At 41.5% G+C, this 17,572-nt stretch overlaps 1 protein-coding gene across 1 annotated transcript in view; it reads right to left on the bottom strand.

Moving 5' to 3' along the window:
* rap1gapa (RAP1 GTPase activating protein a) overlaps positions 1–15,626 on the bottom strand; it is a 732,526-nt gene extending 716,900 nt beyond the window's left edge. The window contains exon 1 of the mRNA XM_041206497.1: positions 15,490–15,626. The gene's annotated coding sequence lies outside the window, so the exon portion shown is untranslated. The remainder of the gene's footprint in view (positions 1–15,489) is intronic.
* Between the last annotated feature and the right edge of the window lie 1,946 nt (positions 15,627–17,572).

The raw sequence follows: 17,572 nt of genomic DNA, 5'->3' as shown, positions 1-17,572 counted from the left end.
ATCTTTCCTGTCCACCCTATCCAGGCCCCTTATAATTTTGATCATCTATTAGGTCAGCCCTCAGCCTCCTCTGTTCTAAGGAAAACAATGCCAGCCTATCCAATCTTTCCTCATAGCTACAATTTTCAATACCTGGCAACATTCTTGTAAATCTCCTCTGCACTCTCTCTAGAGCAATTATGTCCTGTAATGTGGTGACCAGAACTGTACAAAATTCCAGCTGTGGCCTAACCAGCATTCCATATGCTTTCCTTACCACCTTGTCCACCTGTGCTGCCACCTTCAAGGACCTGTGGACATTCACTCCAAGGTCTCTCACTTCCTCAACCCCTCTCAATATCCTTCTGTTTATTGAGTATTCCCTTTCTTTGTTTGTCCTCTCTAGATTACCTCATTACCTCACACTTTTCCAGATTGAATTCCATTTGCCACTTCTCCGCCCACTCAACCAAACTATTGCTATCATTCTGGAGTCGACAGCTATCCTCTTCACTACCAACTACACGACCAATTTTTGCGTCATCTGCAAATTTGCTGATCCTGCCTCCCACATTTAAGTCTAAATCATTAATATATACAACAAACAGCAAAGGCCCCAACACTGAGCCCTGTGGAACACCACATGTAGAAGGAACTTGTGTCTGTGATTGATTGGTTTGCATGGAATCTGCCAGAGCAAAGCAACTCTTCTCTGTTATATTAATTGGCAACTATTAAAATTTATATAAAATTTATATAAAATATTAACCCTTTTGTAGAAGAGAGTGGTGGATGCAGGTTGCCTCACATCCTTTAAAAAGTACCTGGATGAGCACTTGGCACATCATAACATTCAAGGCTACGGGCCAAGTGCTGGTAAGTGGGATTAGGTAGGTAGGTCAGGTGTTTCTCACGTGTCGGTGCAGACTCGATGGGCCGAAGGGCCTCTTCTGCACTGTGTGATTTTGTGATTCTGTGATACTCAGTTGAGTGAGTGCTGCCTCACACCCGTCCATTAGTTTAGTTACATGGAAAAATCTTTTTTCTCCATCTGTGATTTCCCAGCCCTGCTATGTAGGAGCGGTGTTCCTTGCCAGGAATACTGTTCCTTGTTTTGGAGTGATGTCACAGGATTACAGAACTGATACAGTGCAGAAGGAGGCCATTCGGCCCGTTGTGTCTGCACCGGCCCTTCTGAGCATCTGAACTTAGAGCCAATTTCCTGCCTTTTCCCCGTAACCCTGCACATTGATTCTATTTAAATAATCATCCAATGCCCTCTTGAATGTCTCAATTGAACCTGCCTCCACCACACTTCCAGGCAGCACATTCCAAACCCTAACTACTCGCTGTGTGGAAAAGTTTTCTCTCACCTCACAGTTGCTTCTTTTGCAAAACACTTTAAAACTGTGTCCTCTGGTTATTGATCTGTTCACGAGCGAGAACAGTTTCTCCCTATCTATATCCAGCCCCTCATGATTTTGAAAACTTCTATCAAGTCTCCTCTTAGCCTTCTCCTCTTCAAGGAAAACAGTCCCAACTTCTCCAATCTATCCTCATAACTGAAGTTTCTCATCTCTGGAACCATTCTCGTAAACCTCCTCTGCACTCTCTCCAATGCGTTCATATACTTCCTATAGTGTGGCGCCCAGAACTGTACACAAATTCCAGCTGAGGTCTAATATAAGTTCTAATATAAGTCTTATATAAGTTCATCATAACCTCCCTGCTCTTATACTCTCTGCCCCTATTAATGAAGCTTAGAATACTGTATGCTTTTGGAGCAGCTCTCTCTACCTGTCCTGCCATCTTTAATGACTTATGTACGTATACACCCAGGTCTCTCTGCTCCTGCACACCCTTTAGAATAGTATCCTTTATTTTATACTGTCTCTCCATGCTCTTTGCACCAAAGTGTATCACCTCACACTTCTCCACATTGAACTTCATCTGCCACCTTTCTGTCCACTCCACCAATGTGTCAATGTCCTTTTGAAGTCCTACACTGTCCTCCTCACAGTTTACAATTCTTCAAGTTTTGTGTCTTGTGTTTTGTGTTTTGAAATTATCCCCTGCACACCAAGATCTAGATCATTTATATATATCAGGAAAAGCAAGGGTTCCAATACCGACCCCTGGGGAACTCCATTACAAATCATCTTCCAGCCTGAAAAATACCCTTTAACCATTACTCTCTGCTTCCTATTCCTCAGCCAATTTTGTATCCACATTGCTACCATCCCTTTTATTCCATGACCTATAACTTTCCTGATAAGTTCTGTGTTTTAGCGTGGTGTGCCTTGCTGAGAATACCATTCCTTGTTCTGGAGTGATGTCCTGAGTTTTTGGGTGGTGTTCCTTGCTGGGAATTCTGGTATACAGTCCAGTACTCCAAAGTTTGCAAAGGTCCCAAGTCAAATTTCTGCTTTAGCAATCTCAGCGATTGAGCTCATAGGCTCAATCTCAGAATGCTAACTGGGCTTGTGACATGGTTGACAATGACTGGGAAGTCACTGACTTCTCAAACCAAAAATAGGAAAAGCTAAAAATAATGCAGCAGTCCGTGAAAATTGTAAACATAAACAGGAACATGCTTTGATGTAACATTTCATTGCCAGTGAAAACTGAAAGCTAAATAAGCAAGAAAAAGATAGAGAGCAGGGTAAGGAGCCAGTATCCCAATCAGAGAGCAGGAGATAAGGGTATGAGTGACCTGTTAACAGCTCACTAAAAATCAAATACAGGGTAATTGTTAAATGATAAAAAGAATTACTTTTCTGGCCGTGGGATCCTTACGTATTGGAAAATTATGAGACTGCTGCCTGTGGCTTTCTGTTAAGCATTGATGCTGACCGAGATTCCCTCATCGTGGGGAACAGGAACAACCCTACAAATGGGTGGTTTTCTGATTGAGGAGGAACCTGGACCCTTGCTGCAGGGAATCGGTTGTCCCCCCAAAAAAGAGGGTGGAGGTGGGGGTGAGATGATAGGATCATGTGGGACGCATGACAAAAATGGCAGAGTCACCTTTTGCTCAGCTGGGTATCTGAATCCTATTGTCATGTTCAAAGTTCTCCCGCCCAAACTATTGAGAAATCCACACAGACAGAATCTCTGTTTCCCAGTATGGAGTTCATAACTCTCATCCCATAGGGAAAGGTCACACCCACACCACCCCCGCACCCCCCTCCCCAACACACACATACACCCGCACCACCCCCGCACCCCCCTCCCCAACGCACACATACACACACACCACCCCTGCACCCCCATCCCCAACACACACACACCTCGTCTTAGTCCAGGGAGCTAAGTGCAAATTGCTAAAAGCCAATGCTTCGTGATTTCAGAGAGAAATTCTAATTGTTGTTAGACAAAGACACTGCTGCCGGAGGACATCCTGGTGAGAGATAGAGGTGTTCAGAGTAAGATGACGACAATTGAGTCCCCAGAATCTGAAAATGTCAAAGCAATGGGAAGCAGCACAAAAAACACAAGGAAAGTAGCGGGGGGTGCAGAAACCAGCGCTTGTACATTTCTGCAGGCTTCTTCAGATCTCCTGTTCTAATTTCAGCAGGTGATTGTTTGCACATTTCCCTGGGGTTTATGTGCAAATTACAACAGGAGGTTGGGGAACTTGGATGGAAGTTTTGTCCCACGATAAGGGATAACTACTTTAATGGACTGAAGCAGCTCACAGAATTGTTACAATGCAGAAGGAGGCCATTCGGCCCAGCATGTCTGCACTGGCTCTCTCTGAATGAGCATTCAATCTAGTGCCATCCTGCTGCTTTCTCCCCGTAACCTTGCACATTGTTTCTTTTCAAATAAATATCTCATTCTCTCTGGACTACCTCAATTGACCCTGCCTCCACCATACACTCAGGCAGTGTATTCCAAACCCTAACCATTCACTGTGTGAAAAAGGTTTTTCTCATATTGCTTTTGCTTGTTTTGAGTGGGAACAGTTTTCTCCCTATCTGTTCAGACCCCTCGTGATTTTGAATATCAGCCTTCTTTTCTCCAAGGAAAACAGTTCCAACTTCTCCAACCTTGCTTCATAACTGAAGTGCTTTATCCCTGGAACCATTCTCCTAAACCTCTTCTGCACTCTGTTCAATCACATCCTTCCTAAAACACAGAGCCCAGAGCTGTACGCAGTACTCCAACTGAGGTCTGACTAGTTTCTTATACAAGTTCAGCATAACCTCCTTGCTCTTGTACCCTATGCATGTACTGTATGCTTTATTAACTGCTCTTTAAACCAGTCCTGCCACCTTTAATGTCTTATGCACATATACACCCAGATCCCCCTGCTCCTACACCCTCTTTAGAGTTGTATCTTTTATTTTGTACTTTCACTCAAAATGTATCACCCCACATTTCTCTGTATTGAACTTCATCTGCCACCTGTCCACCCATTCCACCAGTGTGTCTATGTTCTTCTGAAGTTCTACACTGTCCTCCTCACAGTTTACATTGCTTCCCAGTTTTGTATCATCTGCTAATTTTGAAATTGTTCCCTGTACACCAAACTCTAGGTCATTATTATATATTAGGAAAAGCAAGTGTGCCAATACTAACTTCTGGGGAACTCCAATACAAACCTTCCTCCAGCCCAAAAAGCATCCATTAACTATTACTCTTCATTTCCTGCCATTCAGTCAATTTTGCATCCATGTTGCTACTGTCCCTTTTATTCAATGAACTATAACTGTTTTCACAAGTCTGTTGTGTGGCTCTGTATCGAATACCTTTTGGAAGTCCATGTACACCACATTAACAGCAATACCCTCATCAATCATCTCGATTATCTCTTGCAAAAACTCCAGCAAGCTAGTTAAGCACGATTTTCCCTTAAGAAATCCATGCTGGCACTCCTTAATTAACCTGCATTTGTCCCTGTGACTATTAATTCTGTCCTGAATTATAGTTTTTAGAAGTTTTCCCACCACCAAAGTTAAACTGACTGGTTTGCAGCTTCTGGGCTTATCCTTACACCTTTTTTTGACAAAGGTGTAACGTTTACAATTCTCCAGTCGTCTGGCACCTCCCCTGAGTCTAGGGAAGACTGAAAGATTATGGTCAGCGCCCCTGCAATTTCCGCTCTCACTTCCTTCAATATCCTGGATGCATCTCACCTGGTCAGGGGCCTTTTCCAATTTAAGTATAGACAGCCTATCCAATACCTCCTCCTTATCGATTTTAAACACGTCTAGTGACTGAATTACTTTCTTTTTCACCATGACCTGGATAGCGTGTTCTGCCTTGGTAAAGACAGAGGCAAAGTATTCATTTAATATTTCAGCTATACCCTCTGCCTCCATGTGTAAATCCTCTTTTTGGTCCCTAATTGGGCCTACTGCTCCTTTTACTATTGATATGCTGATAGATGACATTGGCATTTCCTTTTATAGTAGCTGCCGGTCTCTTTTAAACTCCCTCATTGCTTCTCTTATAGAAAAGCAAAATACTGCAGCTGTTGGAAATCTGAAATAAAAACAGAAAATACTGGAAAAACTCAGCAGGTCTGTTAATATCTGTGGAGAGGGAAACAGAGTTAACTTTTAGTGTTCGTTTGACTCATCTTCAGAGCTCTGATGCTGCCAGACCTGCTGAGTTTTTCCAGCATTTTCTGTTTTTATTTCTTTGATTCTCTTATTTGCTTTTGCACCTCCCCCCTAAACCTTCTATATTCAGTCTGGTTCTCAATTGTATTTTCTACCTGACACCTGTCATAAACACACCTTTTCTTCTTTATCTCAGTTTCTAACTCCTTTGTCATCCAAGGAGCTCTGGGTTTGTTTGCCTACCCTTCCCTTTTGAGGGAATATACCTTTGACTCTGCCCAAACTCTCTTTTCTTTGAAGGTAGCCCATTGTTCAGCTACCATTTTCTTGTCAACCTTTGGCTCCGATTTATTCGGCTCAGATCCATTCTTACCCCATTGAAGTTGGCTTTCCCCCAGTTAATTATTCTTATTCTGGACTGTTCTTTGTTCTTTTCTATAATCATTCTAAACCTTACGATACAATGATCACTGTCTCCTAATTGTTCTCCTACTGACACTTGATCTACTTGGCCCACCTCATTCCCAAGAACCAGGTCTAGCAGTGCCTCCTTCCTTGTTGGCCTGGATACTGCTGAAGAACATTCTCCTGAACACCCTCTAGGAACTCTTGCCCCTGTCTGCCCTTTACACTATCACTGTCCCGGTCTATACTTAGACAAGACCCCCATTATAACTAGTCTATAATTTTTGCAACTCTCTGTAATTTCCTTGCAAATTTGTCCCTCTACATCATTCCCACTAGTTGGTGGCCCATTGCCACACTGAGCAATGTAATTGGACCTTTTTCGTTCCTTAGCTCTAGCCAAATTGATCCGGTCCTTGACCCCTCTGGGACATCCCCTTTCCCCAACACTGCAATGCTCTCCTTAATCAATACTGCCACCCCTCCCCCTTTCCTAAACCTCCTAACCACCAGGAAGATTTAACACCCAGCCCTGCCCTTCTCTGAGCCAGGTCTCTGTTATAGCATTATACTTCCACATGGCAATCTGCGTCTGTAATTCTCCAGTCTTATTTACCACGCTCTGTGTATTCACATACATGCACAATAACCCTGATTTAAACTTAATTACTTTCTCCCTCACTCTTACCCCACCTAATAACTGACTATTCTCAGTTCCAGTGCTATCTGTCTCTCCCAGTTTTTTGTGCATCCTGGTATTACTCACTAATATTCTCTCCTGGTTCCCATACCCCTGCGAGTTAGTTTAAACTCTCCCCAACAGCACTAAAAAAAATGTTCTGCAAGGAACTCAGGCTCTGTTCAGGTGCAACCTGTCCGGCATGTACATGTCCCATCTCCACCAGAGCCAGTCCCAGTGTCCCAGGAATCTAAAGCCCTTCCTCCTGCACCATCTTTCCAGCCTCGCATTCCATCTGTCTTACCTTCCTATTTCTGTACTCACTTGCACGTGGCATTGGTAATAATCTGGAGATTACTACTTTTGAGGTCCTGCTCGCTAATTTCTACCCAGCTCCCTAAATTCTGACTGCAGGACCACATCCCTCTTTCTGTCTTTGAGATTGGTGCCGATTTAGACCATGACTGTTGGCTATTCATCCTTCCTCCTCGGGGTGCTCTGTAGCCGCTCAGTGACACCTTTGATTCTGGCACCAGGGAGGCAACAAACCATCCTGGATTCATGTCTGCGGCTGCAGAAACATCTATCTGTCCCCCTAATTATTGAATCACCTATCACTATTGCTCTTCTAGATGTTCTTATATCCTCTGTGCAGCTCAGCCACTTGTGGTGCCATGGGCTTGGTTCTGACTACATTCCCCAATGAACCATCGCTCTCATCAGTATTCAGAACTGAATACTGGTTGGAGTGTAGGTTGCACTCAGGGGATTCCTGTACTATCTGCCTGTTCCTTTTTGACTGCCTGGTGGTCACCCACTCCCTCTGTCCCTGCATCCTCTTAAGCTGTGGGGTGACCACATATATAAACATGCTATCTGCATAGCTCCCAGCCTCGTGGATGCATCACAATGATGCCAACTGTGGCTCAAGTTCTGAAACCAGGAGCTCAAGCTGCTGCAACTGATGACACTTCCTGCACAAATGGTTGTCCAGGACACAGGAAGCATCCTGGAGTTCCCACATTGCACAGGGGGTGTAATCTCAAGGTTGGAGTAGCCCTGCCATTCTTTTATTTATTAGTTAACTTTGTTACTGCTAAAAAAAACACTTTACCAATACTAAGACAGCTTACTAGTAATGATAAATCCTACTTATACTTGACACATTAGTAGTTGTAATAAACCTTACTTAAAAGTAAAAGATAAAAGATAATACTCACCAGCTACTCACTTCTTTCTTATTATTAGTACTTAATATTTTTATCATTTTTAATCTTCTAATTGTTGACACTCAGTCCTGAAGCAGCAAAACTCACCAGCCAATCAATTACGGGTTTCCTGCGAAGTCATACCTCGATTTCTGTTTCCCAACTCAACTCTGACTCCCTTCAGTGGCGGCGATTGTCTCCCGCCCTCGAAACTCTCGCTGCTGGCCCCTCTGCCCTCGAAGCTCTCGCCGCTGTTGCCCCCTTCTCTCAGAGACAGTGTGTACAATGTCTATACATTTGATTTTAAAAAATGTTATTTTGTCCACAGGCTCCTCAGAACCCAACCCAAGATCCCATTCTGTATTCTGCTCCCTCTGTAGTTTTTAGGTTATAAACCAAAAGATTATAACCTCCACACAATGCAAAATCTCGCAATAAACAAAACATTGGTACTTTTGGCTGTTTCAGGAGCAAATCAGCCAAAAAATGATAACATCCCCAAATAGATGGCAACAAGGTTTTAAAGCATAATCTTCTAATCCATAATCTTCATGAAAGAAAGGAGGAAAGAGCTTAAGTTAATTTTCGCTGTCAGTACCATAAATCACTGCTGATCAAAACTGGGGAGTTTGTTTTTATTCTTTCACAGAATGTGGGTGTCGCTGGCTAGGCCAATGTTTATTGCCCATCCCTAGTTGCCCTTGTGAAGGTGGTGGTGAGCTGCCTTCTTGAATCACTGGTGTAGGTACACCCACAGTGCTGTTAGGGAGACAGTTCCAGGATTTTGACCCAGTGACAGTGAAGGAACGGTGATATATTTCCAAGTCAGGATGGTGAGCGGCTTGGAGGGGAAGTTTAAGGTCCCCATGTGCCTGCTGTCCTTATTCCTCTACATGTTGGAGTTGGTGAGTTTGAAAGGTCTTTTCAAAGGAACATTGGCGAATTTCTGCAGTGTATCTTGTGTACGTTCTACTACCACTGTGCACCAATGGGGGGAGAGAATGAATGTTCAGGATGGTGGATGGGGTGCCACTCAAGTGAGCTGCTCTGTCCTGTATGGTGTTGAGCTTGAGTGTTTTTGGAGTTGCACTGATTCAAGCAAGTGGAGAGTATTTCATCACATTCCTGACTTGCACCTGGGTGGACATGCTTTGGGGGGGTCAGGAGGTGAGTTACTCACCACAGAAGTCCCAGCCTCTGACTTGCTCTTGTAGCCACAGTATTTATATGACTAGCCCCGTTGTTCCTAGTCAACAATAACCCCCAGGATGTTGATGGTGGGGAATATAGTGACGGTATTGCTGTTAATTGTCAAGGAAAGATGTTAGATTCTCTCTTGTTGGACATGGTCTTTGCCTGGCACTTGTGTGGTGTGGATGTTACTTGCCTCTTATCAGCCCAAGCCTGGAAATTGTCCAGGTCTTGCTGCATGTGGGCATGAGCTGCTTCAGGATCCAAGGAAGGGTAAGTGGAATTGAGCACTATGCAATCATCAGCAACCATCTCCACTTCTAATCTTATGATGGTCATTGGCATTCGGAGGGATCTGGGTATCTTTGTACATGAATCACATTAAGTTAACATGTAAGTACACCAAGCAATTAGGAAAGTAAATGGTATGTTAGCCTTTATTATAGAGGTGTTTGAGTATAAAAGTAGAGAAATCTTATTGCAATTGCATAGGGCCTTGGTGAGACTTGGGGTGGAATTTTTCAGCCCCTCCTACCGACTGGAATTTCCAGTCCCACCAAAGTCAATGGTGCCGCATTTGACTGCCCTGCCTCCAATGCGACAGGGCAGTAGAGTTCCACCCTTTGAGTAATGTGAATAGTTTTGGTCTCCTTACCTAAGGAAGGATACAGGGAGTGCAACAAAAATACAGTAGACTGATTCCAAGAATGAGGGGATTGTCATATGAGATGAGATTGAGTGGACTGGGCCTATATTTTGTAGTGTTTACTGATACTAACATTTTTGTTTGAGATTTATTTAACCAACTGAATTGAAATGCCCCAGCTACCATGGTGGGAATGAACTCATGGGCTCCAGATCACAAGTCCAGTGATATAATCATCATGCCACCATAACTATGCTCATACCTACAAGAGATTCACTGCATAGTAAACAGATCTCAGTCAGGAGACAGAGTAGATACACGTACATTAACCAATCTTCAGAAAAGTTTCACAGAGCCTGAGAAATGGAACTAAAGCAAGAAGCTTTCCAAACTGGTAGGACCCCCATTGAAGTCACTAACTCGGCTATCCGAACAAATATTTTGAAAATTCAAGAAAAAATAAGAAAACTATATAATTTTGAAACGATCCTCTTGAAACAGTCTTCATAGATTCTTTTGCAGGTTGTGATAATATACTATTTTGGGATTATTTGAAGTGATATACATGAATTGGCTCCTTAATATTTTGATTTCACATTAATAAAATCTGAATGAGAGATCAAGAACATTCTGATGAATTGGGAGAACAGACTTTAGGATGTTAATGAACACTTACCCATTTCAAACACACAGTGTCAGTGTCAAGCACTCCCAGGTCAGCAAGCTAGTGCAGAGAAAAGATCTCCCAACCCCGCCATAGCCTATGCAGAATTCTTCAACAGTACCACTGTGATATATTTCACACCAGAACTTTGCCACTAATTGAAACAAAATAAGAGCCAGATTGTGTTGTGGGTCAATGTCCATTAAGTGATGAGTTCAGAATGTACATACTCATTACACACAGAAACCTTACATTCAAGAGAAGGTTTCCATCTATCATTCTGTGTTAGAATTGAACTCAGGTCCTGAAAGCAGGAATTGTAACAACCCACTGCATTACCCAAATTACATTATCAGAGATGTTTAGCAGGAGTTAGATCCATCACAAGGTGCATTGAAGAGACCACCGTGAAGCGCGAATTTATTAAGCCCCAATTCTTCCGCTACACTGAACTAGCAGTGAGCGAACAGTCTATTCAATGCCAATAGGATGTCATCCTGCACCGGGTGAATTATCCAGCAGCTACTACAAACCTCCATCGCTGCCATCGCACAACTCAAACCAAAATTGCAGGGCATCTTCATAAGAATTTAATTAATTTTTTTCGAATTAAAGCACACGTCACCAGCTGAAAAGTGTGCTGCCAGTTTTGAAAAAGAAGCACAAATTTATCAAACTGCACAATTTGAGCACATGTAGTAACTGCCCTTTGGTGGTTGACTGGGTGCAATAGAGATTCATCCTTGCACAGATAAATTAAATTTCTGAAGGGAAGAGGTTAGAAGCAGAAGGGTAATTAGCAGGTTATCCACACAAGGGATCTTTGGATTCAATATTATTTTCTCAAAAAATCTTTAGGAAATCACTCTAACTTGAAAATAAAAGTCACCTTAGTGCTCTCAATCAATAACCACCACGAATATATGCAAATGTTAAAACAAACTTCTTGGAAGTCAGCACAATATGGCACTGCTGATTCTACATCATTTAACAGATGTTAATGCTGGATGTAGAGAACAGTAAAAAGTGACTTACAAGAAATCAATTCCATTGTGGAATGTCTTTCGAAACTCATTCTCAGACATCTGAGCCTTGAATTGGAGTTGTTCTCTTTAACTCACTTTCTTATATTTAAGATGTGCTTTTTTTTTCATTTTGCTGCCTCACAATGCACTTGAAGCAGCTCAAGGTTTATTTCTTTAATTTGGTAATCGGTAGCATTGGAAACATGAGCATAGTATAGAAATACCAGTGATTCTACACCAGATTGTGATGTTTGAGTGCCGTATCTAGTGTCATATGACAGGTAATTTAGTATAGTAATGTATTTTTCAGTACATTCCTGCATATCATACACTATGAAAATTGGATAGGGAATAACAGTATGTTAATAATGCATGCAGTATATGCTGTCCGGAGAGTCCAGACACCCTAATTAGGCACTGCGATATCCTGAGTGGGTCAAAGATTACATATTGGTGCTGTCTACATACAAGATCTACTAATCTGTGTCTGAAAAGTCTAACTCAATCCCAACCATAAGTTATCACAAGCAATATTTTTCCTCCTGGAAGTCTTATTTCAGCATGATGGAATTCAGAATTTGCACACAAATAAAAACTACCAACTTACAGAATTAGCAATCAAAAGTTCAAAACCAGGGGGCAGATATGCTGAACCTTTAATTTGAAGTCTGTTTTGGTTTTAGTAAAATAAAAAAAAATTATGTGGAAAATAACCTCTTCCTTTTATCTTGATTCATTATAAAATCTGTTAAAATAAGTTGTTTTCTGAATGAGGTGATGCAGTTTATAAATTGATGCCTTTGGGTCTGAATATAATACAGCATGTCCGTTTTTCAATATTCCGTCAAGGAGGACGAATATTAATGAGTGTTTGAATTTCTGCATGTTGTACAATCTCAGTTTAATGCGTCATTTGACTATATAACATAACACCCAAAATCCCATCTGTTCAATGAGCGATGTCTATAACTGCAGGAAGTTCAATTCCATCCCTCATCCAGAATTACAGCCGGGTCTGGCATTCACAAAATTAAGTCAATAACTTGGTAAATTGGCATTGTGATCATATCCAGTCAGCTGCTACCTGAAGGCACTGGGTGCACCTTTTCAATCCTCCTAGGCCTTAAAATGGAATCAAGAATTGTACCTTTATGATCCCCATTATGGTTTTCATTTCTCTGTTTCTCTGCAATTCCAGGAAGTGCAGTGGCCATCTGAAAGAGCTGGGAAGTGACTGCAGATTGCCTGGTTCCCAGGCACTTGCAACAAAGCTGGACATAGCTGTTATATTGAAAGGCTTGGCACATCCTGCTATGGTTACATGGATTTTAGCCATTCGTTGTTAGCACACACCTGGCTCATACATTTTATGTTTCCTTTTTGTGCTTTCTGCAGTGGTGCCTTGTCTCTTGTTCAGGCTGTCAGACTAATCCTATCTATTGCACAGAGTTGCAGCAAACCTCTGCTCAGTCCTTACACTTCACACATTTGGAATTCTCCACCATGCCTCCTGTTTACCTTCTTTTCCTTTACAGGGAGCCGGGAATGGTACCTATTCTCTTATACAAGCTCTGAGACTAATTCTGCAGATGACGTGGGTTTACTTTTGAAATGAAGCCAGTGTTCTTAACCAAACAGCATATGATTGTACTCCCTGTAGCTGCTTTTCACTCCATACAATAAATGGCAGCAACAGCAAATAACTGAACTGTGAATATTTTAAAGTGTAATTAATGCTCCATATCAGGAATGATGCATCAATATCATATTCTTTCATATTGTTCCATCTCTGACATGCAGTAAAAACTATGACATTCAGCAGCGCCCAGGCAATTGTCAAATGAATAATGAAAGATAGCACACTAACAGAACTCAGTGAACTGTAATGATTTCATTCTTGCAAAGGTAAGACATAAAAGAGCCTCTTCATAGATTGAGTCCTAATTAGACAAGAAACAAGAGAGACACCTTGAAACCTGTATTAGCATATTTATGCACACAGACAACAGTAATTTGATTCTTCATTTGAACATCACTTTCAACAATCTCATAACTTCAGTAGAGTTGAAAGGATATTATTAGAGAATTATCCTGGTTTTCTGCAAGTATTTTTATATTCCAAATACAATTGTGCGTATCTTTAGTATTTGGTTATTTAGCCAACTATAAAAATTGTCTACAAATAATCAAAATTGCCCAAGAGTATCTGACAAAACAGTTTCAATCATAAAAATCAAAAAGGGACAGAAAACATTGGGGCTGACAAAGAATTGACTTGATTTTTAACTCTTGCATTTCTGCTAAAGAGTGAGTGTTCAATCAACTTTAAACTCAGTTCTCATTCCTTGACCTCCAAGGTAGTGGACACTTCAAACTTTTGAACCAAAATATAATTGGCATTCCAACGATCGTCTAAATCTGTCAGAGGCTGTCACAAAGCAAAAAGCTCCATCTGCTCTCTCTCATTTCAGATTCCATGCCCTAAGAGGGCATTAGCGACCATGGACTTCCACATGTTGTCCATGATGCTTGACAAGGTACTGCAGTGGTTTCCCATAGCCTTCTGCAGGTTCGGGCTGACCAGGAGACTATCCCACTATTAATTCCTGCCATAGGCATATTGGGAGGATTTGCAGGTTAATCAACCAGTCTGGCCACATTAATGGCCACATGGCCATCAAGTCCCAGAGTGGGACACAGGTTTCCGCCTCAGATGTAGGGACAAGCAATGACAGTCATGAAGGATTGTCAGCTATTCTTCAAAACAATCACTGTGTTCAAATGTGCGTCCTACTTAGCAACTTGAATTAAATATGCGTACTACTTAGCAACTAGGTCCAACTTAGTATCTTCTGCGACTTTAATTTGAGAAACTGCCTCTACCCAATAACTTGAAAATGCTTCCATTTTAAGAATTTCAGTAGATTTTAGATACTTGGCCAGTTTTAACCTAATGAGTACAGGAAAAGTCAGCTGACTCTCATTAGTTGTCACCTTTGTTTTTGGCATCCAGTCATCTTGGAGACAATGGACTGCACCCAGGGTGTATGTCACTTCTGTTTTGAACATCACCTGTTGTGGTTGTACCTCAATGTTGGCAAAGTCTGTTAAAACCATATTTCTATCAAAGATTTAAACTATGTGACGTAAACAGGACTGTGACCAGGTAATGCTGCAATGTGAGAATACTTATGTAAAATTCCTATCGGATTAATGAGTTAATGCAGTGTCTCTTATGCTGCTGAACCACACACTCTTGGGAGGTCCAAGGATTGATCCCTCTTCTGGGATAAGTTAGCTAAACCCAGCTGGAGCAATAGAACAGACGTCACAATTAACCTCAACACATCCAGGGTAGGGAGGAGAAAAGTTACCCTGGATTTGATGGTCCTGATGGATATCCATGGACTTCAATGGAAAATGAACACGAGAAGCAGTCAGGAGAGAATACCATAGGATTGGGATTTGCTATGATGCTTCCCCCCACTGAGGGGCTAGCTACAATCCACGGATCAGAGCCAGTGTCTTCAGGAAAAGATAAAAGAAAATGCCTACATGCTGATCCCCTAGTTTATCCTGAGCTCAATGCAACTAGAGTTAAAGGAGAATGGTAAGAAGCAAACTATCTTCACTAACGAGACTGCCATCCATTTAAAACACTAAAACGCAAACCAGAGAGTAATTACAGAGCTTGAGTTCAAAAGCATTCACCTCAACTTAATGCTTCACATTGTCCAGCTACAAGAATGAATTTGCAAATAAATTCCTGCGTCCTCACAGTGCTCAATGTGCAGCAGAGAATTACAAACTTGTCATCAGAGCACAACTGCGTACTGGCAGGAGACACAGTCCAGTCCCATTTCAATGACTTACAGATGGCATCAGTTGATTCATTGCTCTACTTACAGTCCCTTGCCATTCAAAATGGCAAATTAATATGAATGACATGAAAATCTCTCAAAAAATAAATGCAGGCAGAGAAAATTGTTCAGGATTTACCTGAAACACTTCTGCTTCTTGCATTTTCAAATTAAACAGATTATTCATACTGGCAGGAAAGACCAATGAGATGAATTCAACCTCACAAGCATCAGAGTTAAAAGCAAAAAGTGAACTATTTACCTTGTCGAGTGCTTGCTGAAGAACTACTAGCATTCACCCGAGAGCTGCAGGACTGAATGGAATCAGTAACTAAGGCAGATCAATACGTGGTTGTATGGGAAATCAGCTGTGAGACGACTTCCTGTACTGTGAAAGCTCCACACCACAGCAATGCAGTTTCCAGAGCAGGAGGAGGAGGGTTTTTTTTTCATTCTCCCTCTATTAAAATTGCCTGTGTCACATGGTTTGCTTCTTTACACAGCTCAGTGCCTGTTGTATTCCGACTGGAATGTCTCATTTTAAAACAGATCTGTGTGCCAGAATCCTAAAAATAAACACGCAGTAATTAAATTTCTTAACTTGCTGAGGCAGTCTTTATTTGAAAAATTGCACAGTAATAAGATAACAAGGCTGAACCAAGTCAATTTGTGACTGTTCATTTTAAAGGAAACTCCTTATGGCAATGAAGTGTTAAATAAGACTTTCATGATCAAAGATCCTATCTTCCACAGGCTGGACAATAGTAAATTCACAGGATCTTTTTACAAACCATGTCTGAATCTCAAAGAGAAATGTTCTGTAATTCTGACTAGCTGACGCAAAAAAAAAGCAAATTAGTTAAATCAAATGTCAGAAGCTGACAGTGCTACACAATAAGGTGCAATAATTCACCTTGAAGCACAGCAGAGATGAACCAAAATGCTTGTTTCTTTCAGTCTTGCCGTAACCTTCCCAGATATCAGTTTGCCAAATCTTACATTTTAAGGTTTAATGTGTTTGTTCATTCATTGCCATAAATGGAAACAAACACCCATCCTGTCCTTTGGTATCTGGTTGTGTATTAACACCCAGCTAATGTGGGAAAACTTTAAAACTATTGACATGACAGTCGCACTGATTTACCCTGAATAGTTTAAGCTCTCTGTGAGTGACACTGAAATTTTTGTATTATCGTAATGAGGTCCCCAAAACAACTGAAACTCTGCCCAGAATACCAGATGGATCATGATCACATTAGTCCTGCTGATGCTGCAACTACACCAATGGCAATAACACCTGGAAGCTTACTCCAAATCTCTGTAATCTCCTTCAGCCCTACATCCCTTTGAGATCTCTGTGCAATTCCAGACTCTTGCACATTCTCAGTTTTAATTGCTGCACTATTGGTGGCCATGCCTTCAATAGCTGAGACTCTGAGCTCTGGAATTCCCTCTCTAAACCTCTTCCTATCTCAGCCTCTCTCTCCTGCTATCAGATGCTCCTTAAAACCTACCTCTTTGGCCCCTGTCCTAATATCCCCTTAGGTAGCTTGGTGCCAAATATTGTTTGACAGTCCGTTGTGAAGAGACCCTTAACATTTTACGATGCAAAAGGAGCTATATAAGGAGCAAGTTGTTATTTTTGTTGTTGTACACTCATCTCACCCTCCAAACTTGAGGTCAATACATAACCCACTGTCACAATGATGTCATTCTACAGCACGAAGGATAATTTGATTGAAAACAGCATTTTAAGCCAGTTTAACCACAGGGCTGCTAGCTACTTCTGGGTTTCTGTGCTGACTTCAGCTTCAAATTATAATGCTCAAATAAATTCTGCTTACAATGTCAAAGGTATTCATATAATAGATTTATCATTGTCAGATGATCCCAGAATGATTAAAATCCTCAAAAGTACATTTTAAATAAAAAGAACCACTTCCACTCTGAACGTCCTGAATTAACAGCGCAAATAGATATAAACAGTTATGATATAGTTGCAGTTATGGACACATGACTGCAGGGTGACCAAGGATGGGAACTGGACATGTAGAGGTATTCGATATTTAGGTAGGACAGACAAATAGGGAAAAGAGGTGAGATAGCATTTAGTAAAGGAGGAAATCAATGCAATAGTGAAGAAGAATATTGGCTCGGAAAATCATGATGTGAGATTTGTTTGGGTGGAGATAAGAAACATCAAGGGGCAGAAAACATTGGTGGGGGTTGTCTATAGGCCCCCAAACCGTAACGGAGATGCATGGGAAGGCATTAAACAGGAAATTAGAGACACATGCAATAAGGGTACAACTGTAATCATAGGTGACTTTAATCTGTATATAGAT

This window comes from Carcharodon carcharias, chromosome 15 (assembly GCF_017639515.1).
Source record: "Carcharodon carcharias isolate sCarCar2 chromosome 15, sCarCar2.pri, whole genome shotgun sequence".
NCBI classification, from domain to species: Eukaryota; Metazoa; Chordata; class Chondrichthyes; order Lamniformes; family Lamnidae; genus Carcharodon; species Carcharodon carcharias.
The sequence above is the reverse complement of the archived record's forward strand: the minus strand, read 5'-3'. Positions and strand labels throughout refer to the sequence as shown.